Source organism: Bubalus bubalis, chromosome 1, assembly GCF_019923935.1.
Source record: "Bubalus bubalis isolate 160015118507 breed Murrah chromosome 1, NDDB_SH_1, whole genome shotgun sequence".
NCBI classification, from domain to species: domain Eukaryota; kingdom Metazoa; phylum Chordata; class Mammalia; order Artiodactyla; family Bovidae; genus Bubalus; species Bubalus bubalis.
In genome coordinates, this window is record NC_059157.1 from 188,603,016 (window position 1) to 188,614,272 (window position 11,257).

Sequence of the window (11,257 nt, forward strand, 5' to 3'; positions counted from 1 at the left end):
GGTGATGGACGGGACGCTGATCTGAAACCTTGGAAAGCCCCTGGGCACCCCCTTCCCGGCCCCGTCATGAGCTGACAGTTCTCAGGAGGGGGCAGAATCTGGGGAAGACGTACTTTGAGGTCTCAGCTCGGGGCATCTCCACCCTCCCCAGCAGAGAACCTCGGTAGTCCCAGCCGCGACTTGGGGTGACAGGGACCCACTGGGGCTGCAGGGCTGGTGTGACTTCAGTTTCCTTGATCACGTGATCAGTATGGGCCTCTGCCAAGACCCGGGTCCGGTCAGGGGGCCCTGGTGAGGAGGAGGGACTTTGTGCTCGACTGCTGTCTAATAAAGCTGTGTCACGTCAGGCCACGAGGAAGAAGTCATCGCTGCTGTGCTGTTAAATAGTCGCTGTAACGCCAGGTCTCACGCACCAGGTCACCTTGTGGTTGCATGGTTTTTTGTGTGCTGCCTTTGATATAATCTTATCGAAACCAAAACTGATCGTATGAAAAGGTTAGATTTGAACACGCAGATATTTTTAAGTTTTTATTTAAAAAAAAAGTCTCATTATCCTTGGTCAAATTATTTTTCTAACAGTTCTTATTTCAGCATTAAAGATGGGTCATATAGCCAAATGGGCCGTCTGATCCTGCGATGTTAAGACTTGTCTTAGCGAGGCATCCAGTGGCGAGAATGGCTCGTTTGTCCTCCAGTCGAGGGCAGGAACTTTTCTCCTTCCGTGTGGTGTGTCAGCTGTCTGTCCTGAGGCCCCAGCAGAGTGTCCTGGGGGCCGGGGCCCAGGAGTGACAGTGTGTCTTGGGTTCCATCTGTCTTTCTCTGAACCTGTTCTGACTCACTCCATTTTGTGGGTAAACTCGGTAGGTTTACTGCAGCTTATATTTAATGCATAAATTTGGGCTACAATTTTTAGAAATTCTCATTCCATACATTTAACAAGAATGTATCCATAATGAAAATGTCTTCTGAATGCCGGTTTTCTATTGGGTGCATGTCATTTTCCTCGGTAAATTGCCAGGGAGACTTGAGCATCCAGAAAAGGAAATTACTTAAATCAGTGCTGGTGATCTTTCAGTATTTTGTAAAACGATCATCTTCTCTTGAACCCCACAGGATTGATCGATTTTGTACAGTTTGGTATCTCACTTTGCAAACATGTTACCTTTCCTAACTTTTACTAAAGCGAAAGCACAAAGAAAAGCATAAAAGCTGAAAGCTGTCACAGTGTGGGAAAGAACGTGAACCTGACTCTGTCTCAACTTGTGTGTGTGTTTTCTCTGACTTTCCTGACTCTGCTGGCAAGGCCTGTTTGTTTACAATCATTTTGTATTCGCGTCTACAGGGTTTGTCAATACTCATCAAAGCCAAATCCAATTAAAAAAAAAAAGTGTTCTTTGCCCTCAAATTTATACTTGATCTTGACTGTCAGCCTATGTACAAATACACATCTTTGGGGACTCATATAATGCGACCGGGCTTAGCTGGTGGGGTGAGGGGTAAGCGTTTGAAAACAAGTGTCTTTGGGCACCTGTCCTTCCTTCCTTTTGTGCATCCACTGCTCAGGGCCAGTGAGGGGGCAACTGCTCACAAATGCCCTTAGGTGCCAGGCCTGAAGTGTCCGCTCCTCGGGCCTCGACCTGTGAGGATGGCCAGGGGTACCCCCACCAAGCTCCACCCAGAGAAGTGCCTGCCACTGTCTGTTTTCCCCACATGGGCCCTCTTCTGGGGATCAGCATGGCCTGTCCTGGACAAGCAGAACACATGTTCCCCGAACAGACTCCTCACTTGTGGTTTGGACCCCAGACATGTCCACAGAGGGTCACTCAACCCATAAAATAACACCCAAACGGCAGTGAGGCCCCCCGCCCCTCACGCGTGCTCCTGACTGGGCTCAGCAGCCAGACCTCAGGGAGCTCTGTCACGAGATGCCTGTATCTGTCCATTCCTCCAGCAACCAGGGTTTGGAGTCAGGCTCTTGCTGTTGTACATGGAGCTCAGACCTCAGCTGAGGTTTCCAGGCTGCGCTTGATGATACAGTCAGGGCTCCTACCCTGCACCCTTGAGGTGAATGCAGGGTCTGTGTCCTCAGGACACCCGCGCCCGACTGTCCACCTCTGCCCACATTTTGTTCCCATCCCTTCACCCAAGTGTGGGGCACAGGGCCTGGCCTTGGCCCACACACCCCCAAGATGCTGCAGGCACCAGGGAGCAGGCCCATTCCTGAAGGTGCAGGGTTCTGTAACTCGGCCACCACAACCTAAAGGCATGCTTAAAACAGCAGTTCTCAGTGGGATTTATGGGGTTCTTAGCATCTCTTCGCCTATAGCTCTGAGCTTGGAGCTGCCAGCCCATGCCAGTGCCCTCACTCGAAGGTTTATCAGTTTAGCTCCTTCCAGTCCCCTGGGTGCTCAGCACCCCCTCTCCCCTCTCCTGTGTGGCAGACAACAGGGCTGCAGGGACCACCCTCCTTAGAAGACAGACCAGGAGTTCCCTGGTGGCCCAGTGGTAGGATTCCATAGCTGGTCGGGGAACCAGGATCCTGCAAGCTGCCATATGGCATGGCCAAAAAAAAAAAAAAAAAAAAACCCAAGACTGCAAAATGGGTATTTTTCCCTCCAGTACTGACTGTGCTCTCCATAGCAATCACTGGTTCAGCAGATGCCAAGTACCTTCTCGAGGCCAGGCCCTTCTCTGCTGCAGCAGCAGTGAGTGAACAGACAGATAAGATACACGCCTGTGAGCTGGGCACAAGAGCTCCGTGTGGAAAAAATAAAGCCAGGAGTGGATGCATTGGGAAGATACCCTGGAGGAGGGCATGGCAACCTACTCCATTATTCTTGCCTGGAGAATCTCCGTGGACAGAGGAGGTTGCGGGGCTACAGTCCATGGGATCACAAAGTCCGACATGACTGAGCGACTTTAGAAGATTGCTCTCCAAATTCTCAAAAGGTCTCAAAAAGTAGACCTTTTAAGTGTCTACTGAACTTGAAACACAAAGAAATGAAAAGACAGGGTACATGCGGTTGATTATTACCTGTTGGCAAAGGTTAAGTTGAAACCGAGTTTTAATTTTTAATGTTTTTCTTCATTAACCTGACTGCTAGCAAGAAGGTAACATTTGAACAGGGACAAAAGAGATGAGCATGTGAAACCATGGTTGGTGAAGAAAGTGTGACCAACAGAAGGAACAGCAGGTACAAAGGCCTCGGTTTCCCTGAGCTCCTAGCTCTGAATTCAGAGAGAGCTCTGAATCCCTGCCTCCTCCAGAGTATCTTCACAACCCAGGAATCGAACCTAGGTTTCCCGTATTGCAGGCAGAGTCTTTACCATCTCAACTACCAGGGAATCCCAAAAGGTAACACATTTATGAATTTGGAGAGCAGTCTTCCAAAGTTGGCCAGACTCTCTGAATTCAGAGAGCTAGGAGCTCAGGGAAGCCACTCTCAGGACAGACCTGAGAAGCCAGTCACAATCAGCCAAGAGCTATGCAGAGTCCATGGATATTGAGCAAAGGGCTCCGGACAAACTGAGAAGTGTTTGTTCGATAATACATACAGAACCTTGGTGAGAACAGAGACCGTGGTGTTAGAGCTAGGGCGCCACCCCCCACCCCCCCCACCCCCACGCCTTGAGGGCTGGCTTCATTAGGTCAGCAGTAGCCCTGCATGTCCCAGTGGTAGCCCATGTGGCTTAGAGGTAAATAATCTGCCTGCTAATGCAGGAGATGCAGGAGACACAGATTTGATCCCTAGATCAGGAAGATCCCCTGCAGAAGGAAATGGCAACCCACTCCAATATTCTTGCCTAGGTAATCCCATGGACAGAGGAGCCTCGCAGGCTGCAGTCAGTGGGGTCGCAAAGAGGCAGACACGACTGAGCGCACACACCCCACTGGCTGGGAGTGGAGGAGCTTTTCCTCCTAGATTCTGCAGTAACGTTTACCTTACCTTCCTGCTTCCACAGCTCCAGGGAGCAGGGGGAGGGTCAGGGCTGGTGTAGGTGCTCCGGGGGGGTCACACCTTCTAAAACTCTAAGATAGAGGGGGCTCTGCCACTCAGTGTAAAAGCATTGGTCTCCCTCCAGCCCCAGGAGGCATAGGAGCTACTCCCTGGAGGCTCTCTCTCCTAGCAGGCTCTGGTCCTCAGCTTCCTGGCAGGTCCACCATGATGCGTCCCCATCAGAGACAAGGAAGCGGGGCCTGGAGACGCACTTGCAGAGCAGGGGTCTCCTCCCAGTTCACTCGTCTGAAGAGCTGTGGTTCCATCCAGTCCCCCACACCACTGAGCCCCCACAGCGTAGACCCCAGCCCCGCTGAGTCAGCACCAGTGAATTCGGGCTCACTGGGAGGCACTAAAAGAGCAGCATCAGCCCTGGGCCCTCGAAGCAGAAGATCAACAAACACACTGACCTGAGTCGACCCTGGCTGCAAACCCACAAAAGCAAAGCGGTTTTCCTCAGCTCTGCATCCACCAGGTCCAGGCTGGAGAAATCCCGCCAGCGTCCTCGGCCTTCCTTTCAGCCTTTTAAGTTTCTGAGCTGCATGAGATAAAGGTCCTTTGACTTTGGCTGCCTAAGTCAGGCACTGGAGTGCTAAGTCACTTCAGTCGTGTCCGACTTGTGAACCCGTGAGCTGCAGCCCAGGAGAAGGAAATGGCAACTCACTCCAGTTTTCTTGCCTGGAGAATCCCAGGGACGGAGGAGCCTAGTGGGCTGCCGTCTATGGAGTCTCACAGAGCCGGACACGACTGAAGCGACTTAGCAGCAGCAGCAGCAGAGCTGCAGCCCACGGGCTCCTCTGTCCATGGCATTCTCCAGGCAAGAATACTGGAGGGGGTTCCCACGCTCTCCTCCAGTGGAGCTCCCCGACCCAGGGATGGAACCCACGTCTCTTACATCTCCTGCATTGGCAGGCGGGTTCCTTACCACTAGCGCCACCTGGGAGTTACACTAGAGCAGAACAAACAGCCCTACAGACATCCCGAGATCTGCCGTCTGGACTGAACTGACAATGACATTGGCTGCGGGTTTATGTTCTTTTGGACAGAATCCTCTCAAGTGATGGACAACGTGACATCTTAGCCAAACTCTTCAGCTGCTCTGCCAGAGACTGACACTGTCTGCGAGCACATCGCCGCAGTCCCCGGACCGAGGGAGATCTCCAGCATTCTCTCACACAAATCCATGACCAGGCTCCCCCTAGTTGCCCCACACATGCTGTTTCTAACCAGGAAATCAGTAACCACACACGGCCTTCACTTATTGTGTCATAAACGTTCTTACACTGCAGCATCTCCTCCCTTTTTTCTCATCACATTGCATTTGGGAAGAGTGCCTAACCTTGACCTGCAAGCCCCCGGGGGACTGTGATTACCCTGGGGTTGGCCTAGCAGGGGTTGTGACCTTTCTGCTTGGTCTCAGGACCCCAAGGTGGGAAGACCCGCAGTCTGACACCCCTGACATTGCTGGCCAGATGAAGCCTCGAATGGATGGGCTAGCTGCTATGACCTCCACCGTCGCCTTCCAGCTGGTACAGTGCTAAGTCGCTTCAGTCGTGTCCAACTCTGTGACACTATGGACTGCAGCCCCCCAGACTCCTCTGTCCGTGGGATTCTCTAGGCAAGAATACTGAAGTGGGTTGCCATGCCCTCCTCCAGGGGAGCTTCCCGACCCAGGGATTGAACCCATGTCTCTTACATCTCCTGCATTAGCAGGCTGGTTTTCTCTACCACTGGGTCACCTGGGAAGCCAGCTGATACAGAGAGGTACCTTATTTTTTAACTCCAGGAAAGAGTGAGTCCCCCAGCTGTGCCCAGAGCACAGACTTGTTTTCTCTGAGACCTGGGCCCCAGAGCAGCCCAGTGTGGGCACACAGTCTGTCCTGGTCCTGTCTCTCTGGGGAAATAACCCAAGGAGTCTGGTTCTCACCTGGCCAGGTCCTGAGCCAGGCACCCAGGGGACATGGCAGATGTCATCAGGGCATTATCTCCCCAAGAGGTCGTGCCTCTCACACACAAATTATCATCTGACTTGCATCTCTAAGCTGTGGACATACCCAGGACCTCAGAGGTCTGTGAATCCTGGTTTAGCATAGAGGGCGGCAGGCCTGGCCGTGGCTGGGCTGTGTAAGGAGTCGACAGAACCCGGGAATAAACTTGATTATTTTACCAACACCCCGACTGAATATCACTTTTCTGTAAATGAAACATAACCCAAGTCAAATTTTTGTTTAAAAACACAGTGGGGGATTCCCTGGTGGTCTAGTGGTTAGGACACCATGCGTTCACTGCTGAGGGTCCAGGTTCAATCCCTGGTCAGGGAACTAAGATCCTATAAGCCACACAGCATGGCCAAAAAAGAAAAAAAAAAGAAACAGAAACACAATATGAATGCAGAGAAGTGATGAGACTTAGCTGTGTTTTCTGAACCTTCGAGCTTGGTCTGCACACCGTGGTATGAGCCTTCTGTAGTGACCCTGCTGGGGGATCAGGCAGGTGAGAGAAGGCCACCACTTCCCCAAGCAGTGCTCTCTCCCTGGAGAAAGGGCCCTGCAGAAGATGGCAAAGAGGGTGGACCCTCTGTCTCCACTGGGACCACCTTTCCCTTCCTTCTCAGAGGACTGGGAGCCGGGTGGCAGGCAATCCTGTCCTTAATGACTTACAAAATGGATTGGCCTTTCAACTGGGCACCATCGGCTCCCAGTCTGGCTGAGGAGCTGACCCAAGGTCACCCTGGGAGCTTTTGTGGGATAAAAATCCATGTTTTATGGCAAGACAAGAAAAATTTAAACATAAAAGTTCTTCTCTGCCCTCTGGCCTCCTCCCTCCCCCACACTGTGCTTCCTGTTTTAGGCATCGACCAAATCTCCCCATTGGCAGGAACACCTGCTCAGCCAGGAAGAGCAACGTTCTCGCAGCATCCACAGAACAGTCCTTAAAGATCGCATCCCTTCTGGATCTGCTCAGGGGTCACGGGACCCTCCGCGATGCCGCTCAGACCTGGATTTTTAATCTGTCAATGATACATCCCTTGATGTGCAGCTTCTGTCTCAAAAACTGTATCTGCCTATGCCTTGACTTCTGGCTGGTGCAGCCGTCCTTAGAGATTCCTCATGTTGACTTAAAAAGATGCACAACGTGAGAGTTTGAGTTCAGTTTTATTTGGGGCAAAAGAAGGGGACTGCAGCCCGGGAAACAGGGCCTCAGATAGCTCTGAGAGACTGCTCCAAAGAGGCAGGGGCGGCTGGGGTTGGGGGAGGTCAGTATATATGTGATTCTGGTGAAGAGGGAATACATGCAACCCAGCACACATCTTTCCAGAAGGTTTCTGCTAGTCACGAGGAACAGTCGTCACCATGAAGGATTTTAGAGCTCTCCTAGATATGAGGAGATAAAAGAATTGGGCTTATAAAATTGGCTCCTAAAAATATCTACCTGAGCTCTGTCCTGCCAGAGCACAGAGGGCCTCACTTCTGCTCCCCAGCCTGAACTCCTCTCAGGTAATATTGAAAGTCGGCAGCTGCAGCACCATGTGGTTTAATCCTTGTAGATGGCAAGTGCAATTTGTAGTTGACACCGAGATGCTCTTCCCAGGTTACAGCCCTCACATCTGGCTCGAGTAAAATTTCCCATTTCTTTCTCAGATCACCTGATTGATTTTTTGTTAACAGGCTAGAGGAGAAGTAACAGGCAAGGGGCCTCCAGAGCGGGGGTCCCCTTCAGGGACACAAGTCTACGCACCATGGTGCCCTCTGACCCCCTCTGGGAACAGCCACCTGGAGAGGGATATCCCCATGCTGCCCACTCGGACGGGCCTGGCTGCCTGGGGGCTGGTGGGGACCGGGGCCTTGCAGGGGGAGTGGAGGAGCGGCTTGCTCCAGGTTGGGGGCTGTGGTGGGGGTGGACTCTGGCTGATTCAGCCACGCCCCCTCTGCAGTTCTGACTGTACCTTGTCCCTTTTAGGAAGCAGCTCTCGCTGAGGCCCGAGCTCAGCCCGTGGATGTGAGTGACACAGGGGCCTACGTTCTGACTCAGTTCAGCCTCGTGTTTGTCAGACGCCCGAACAGCCCTTTGTTCCCAGGACTCGCGGCCTCTGCAATCGGTCCTGGCTTTAGTCACAGCCTGCTGATTAAGGCTTCAGACCGCCCATCTGGAATTCCTATCAGTACTTCCTGAGCTCAGTTTTAAGAAGAAATGTTGAAACAGGCAGCTCCTGGGCTGCAGGCCTGTTTTACAGGCACCTTCCTTCTGCGCTGCTGATACTTCCACTGCACCCAAGTCCTGCACCGAGGCTCACCCTGACCGTGACGTTGAAAAGGCAGTAGATTCTAGCTCAGACTTACTCCAGTAACTGACTTCCTGTTCATAAGAAGAGACACTGGAGCAATTCTGGAAATGCAGTTTATTTTTAACACAGTAGAGCCAGCGACTGTATCTTAAATGATGGGTGGGTGAAGACATGTTGAAATCTGCCAATAAAATCGTGGCAGAGAATGGAGGTGAGACCCGACAGGACTCGGGTGTTGTGCGCAAGTTTTTCCCAAGGTGCTGGACAGACTCCCCTTCTTTGCCTTCAGAGCTGCTGACCTCCCCACCTTCCATCACAGCCCCACCTACCCTATTCTAACCACACAGCTTCCCTTCTGTTCCCCAAATATGCTCTGCTCTGTACCCACCTGGTTCACGGGGATCCCTTGGCTAGAAAGCCTTCCCACCCTTCCCGGCCAGTTCTGAATCCCAAGACCACATGGGAATGCACGGTGAGCTATCTGGGCACCTCCCAGCTGAGCATCCTGTGAACTGTTCAGATAGATGCATCTCAGATGACATTTGTGAGCCCCGAGAGCCCGTGGAGTTAACCTGAGCGTGTGTCCAGCATTCGGATCTTCCATTTCATCATCTGTATTATTAACCCTATGTTGTACATTGAATTGTGTCCCCAAAATGAGGCCGAAGTCCTGACCCCAGCACCCATGTATGTGACCTGATGTGGAAACAAGGTCTTTGCCAACAATCAAGGTAAGATGAAGTTGTTAGGATGGACCCTACTCCATCATGGCTATGTCCTTATAAAGAGGGGACATCTGGACCCAGACAAGGCACATGGGGAAACACCAAGTGCCATGTAAAAACGAAGGCAGTCATCAGAGTGATGCTTCTAGAAGCCAAAGAACTCCTGAAGATTGCCAGCACAACACCAGAAGCCTGGAACAAATTCTCCCTGAGTCCTTGGAAGGAACCAGCCCTGTCCTCACCTTGAACCTGGACATCCAGCCCCCAGACTATGAGAGAACAAATCTCTGCTGTCAGCCACCCGGCTTGTAGCACTTCGTCATAACAGCCTGCAAAACTACAGGCCTCACTTTTACAAATGAGGAGACTGAGGCAGAGGAGGTGATAGAAGCTATTAGGTGGTGTGGCTGGTTTTGAACCCAGACCATGGCATAACTGTCTATTGGCTTTCCGTCTTAATAGAGATTTGCTGAAATGTATCAGAACAAATTGCATTGCATTTGGGATGGAGTCAAATTCAGGAGGTGAGCTTCTTAGGATCCTGTGTCTGATGGGGAGTTATTTCTGAATAAAGTATCTCCCTCATCAGACCAAGGCCTCCTTATGACAAAACCTGAACACCTCCCTCCGGAAACAAACCTGCAACATTCACATATTTTTATGCCCTGACTATAATATAAAGGAGAAATACATTTATAATTAGATCAACTTCTTTCAACACATGCATGCCTGGATGAGGGCCAGGCTTGGGCTGACACAAAGAGCCATCAAAACAAATGATTATATGGGGCTTCCCTGGTGGTCTCATGGTTAAGAAGCCACTTTGCAATGCAAGGGACACCAGTTCCATCCCTGATCCCGGAAGATCCCACATGCCTCGGAGCAAGTGAGCTCATGCACCACAACTACTGAGCCTGTGCTCCAAAGCCCAGGAGCTAGAATTACTGAGGCCCATGTACCCAGAGCCCACGCTCCCCCACAAGAGAAGCCACTGCAATGAGAAGCTCGTGAACTGAAACAAAGAGGAGCCCCTGCTTGCCGCAAGTAGAGAAAGCCTGCGTGCAGCAACAAAGACTCAGCACAACCAAAACATAAAAACGAATAATAATAATTACAAAACCCAGAGACATGGATGCACAGAATCGGCCACACAAGTCCCATCTGATGTTGCCATTGGAAACATGATTTTATGAAATGGTGAGCAGCTCTAGGTAAAGGTCAGAACAAAGCAAAGTGTAATCTTCTGTCAATTTGCGTGGCATTTGCACTCCTGGAAAATAATGTTAACACCAGGCAAAAATGTCTCTATGTTTATATTGGTCAGCTTGGGAAGCCAGAACAGAATACCACAAACAGGGTGTCTTAAACCATAAAGGCTTACATCTCACAGTTCTGGAGGCTGGATGTCTAGGGTTAGGATGCTGCCACATACAGGCTCTGGGCGAGCCCCTCCTCCTGGCTTGTGGATAGTCATCCTCTCCTGGTAGAGGGAGCGGGGACAAGAGCACTAATGCCATAGGATCAGGGGCCCCGCCCTTATGACCTCACTTAATCTTACTGTCTCAGTCCAAATACAGAACACTGGGGTTTCAGCACCTCCACATGTGGATCTGAGGGACACCGTTCCGTCCACAGCTGTGCTTAGGTATAAAACACATTTAGGATCTAGGCTGTGCGCACATGTGTGTGTGCTAAGTCACTTCAGCTGTGCCCAAGTCTTTGCGATCCTATGGGCTGTAGCCCACCAGGCTCCTCTGTCCATGGGATTCTCCAGGCAAGAGTACTGGAGTGGGTTGCCATTTCCTTCTCCAGGGGATCTTCCTGACCCAGGGATTGAACCCAGGTCTCCCACATTGCAGGCAGATTCTTTACCAACTGAGCCACAAGGGAAGCCCAAGAATACTGGAGAGGGTAGTCTATCCCTCCTCCAGCGGATCTTCCTAACCCAGGAATCGAGTTGGGGTCTCCCTCATTGCAGGGGGATTCTTTACCGGCTAAGGCACCAGGGAAGTCCCAGGATCTAGATTATGGTCAAAATTAAAAGGAATTTGCAGACTTGAAAGCGTGGCAGGGTCTTCTGTGTGTGTGAAACTTCCCTTCGTTTTACTAGGTGGAAGCCCCCGAGATGGGGCTGAGCACCTCTGTCCACAGGAAGTCAAAGAAGACCCTCTGTTGGGGTGGCTGGGATGGGGAGGATTTTTCTAGGGGGGACCTAGGGATAGTTCCTATTTGTCCTGCCTGGGGATCAC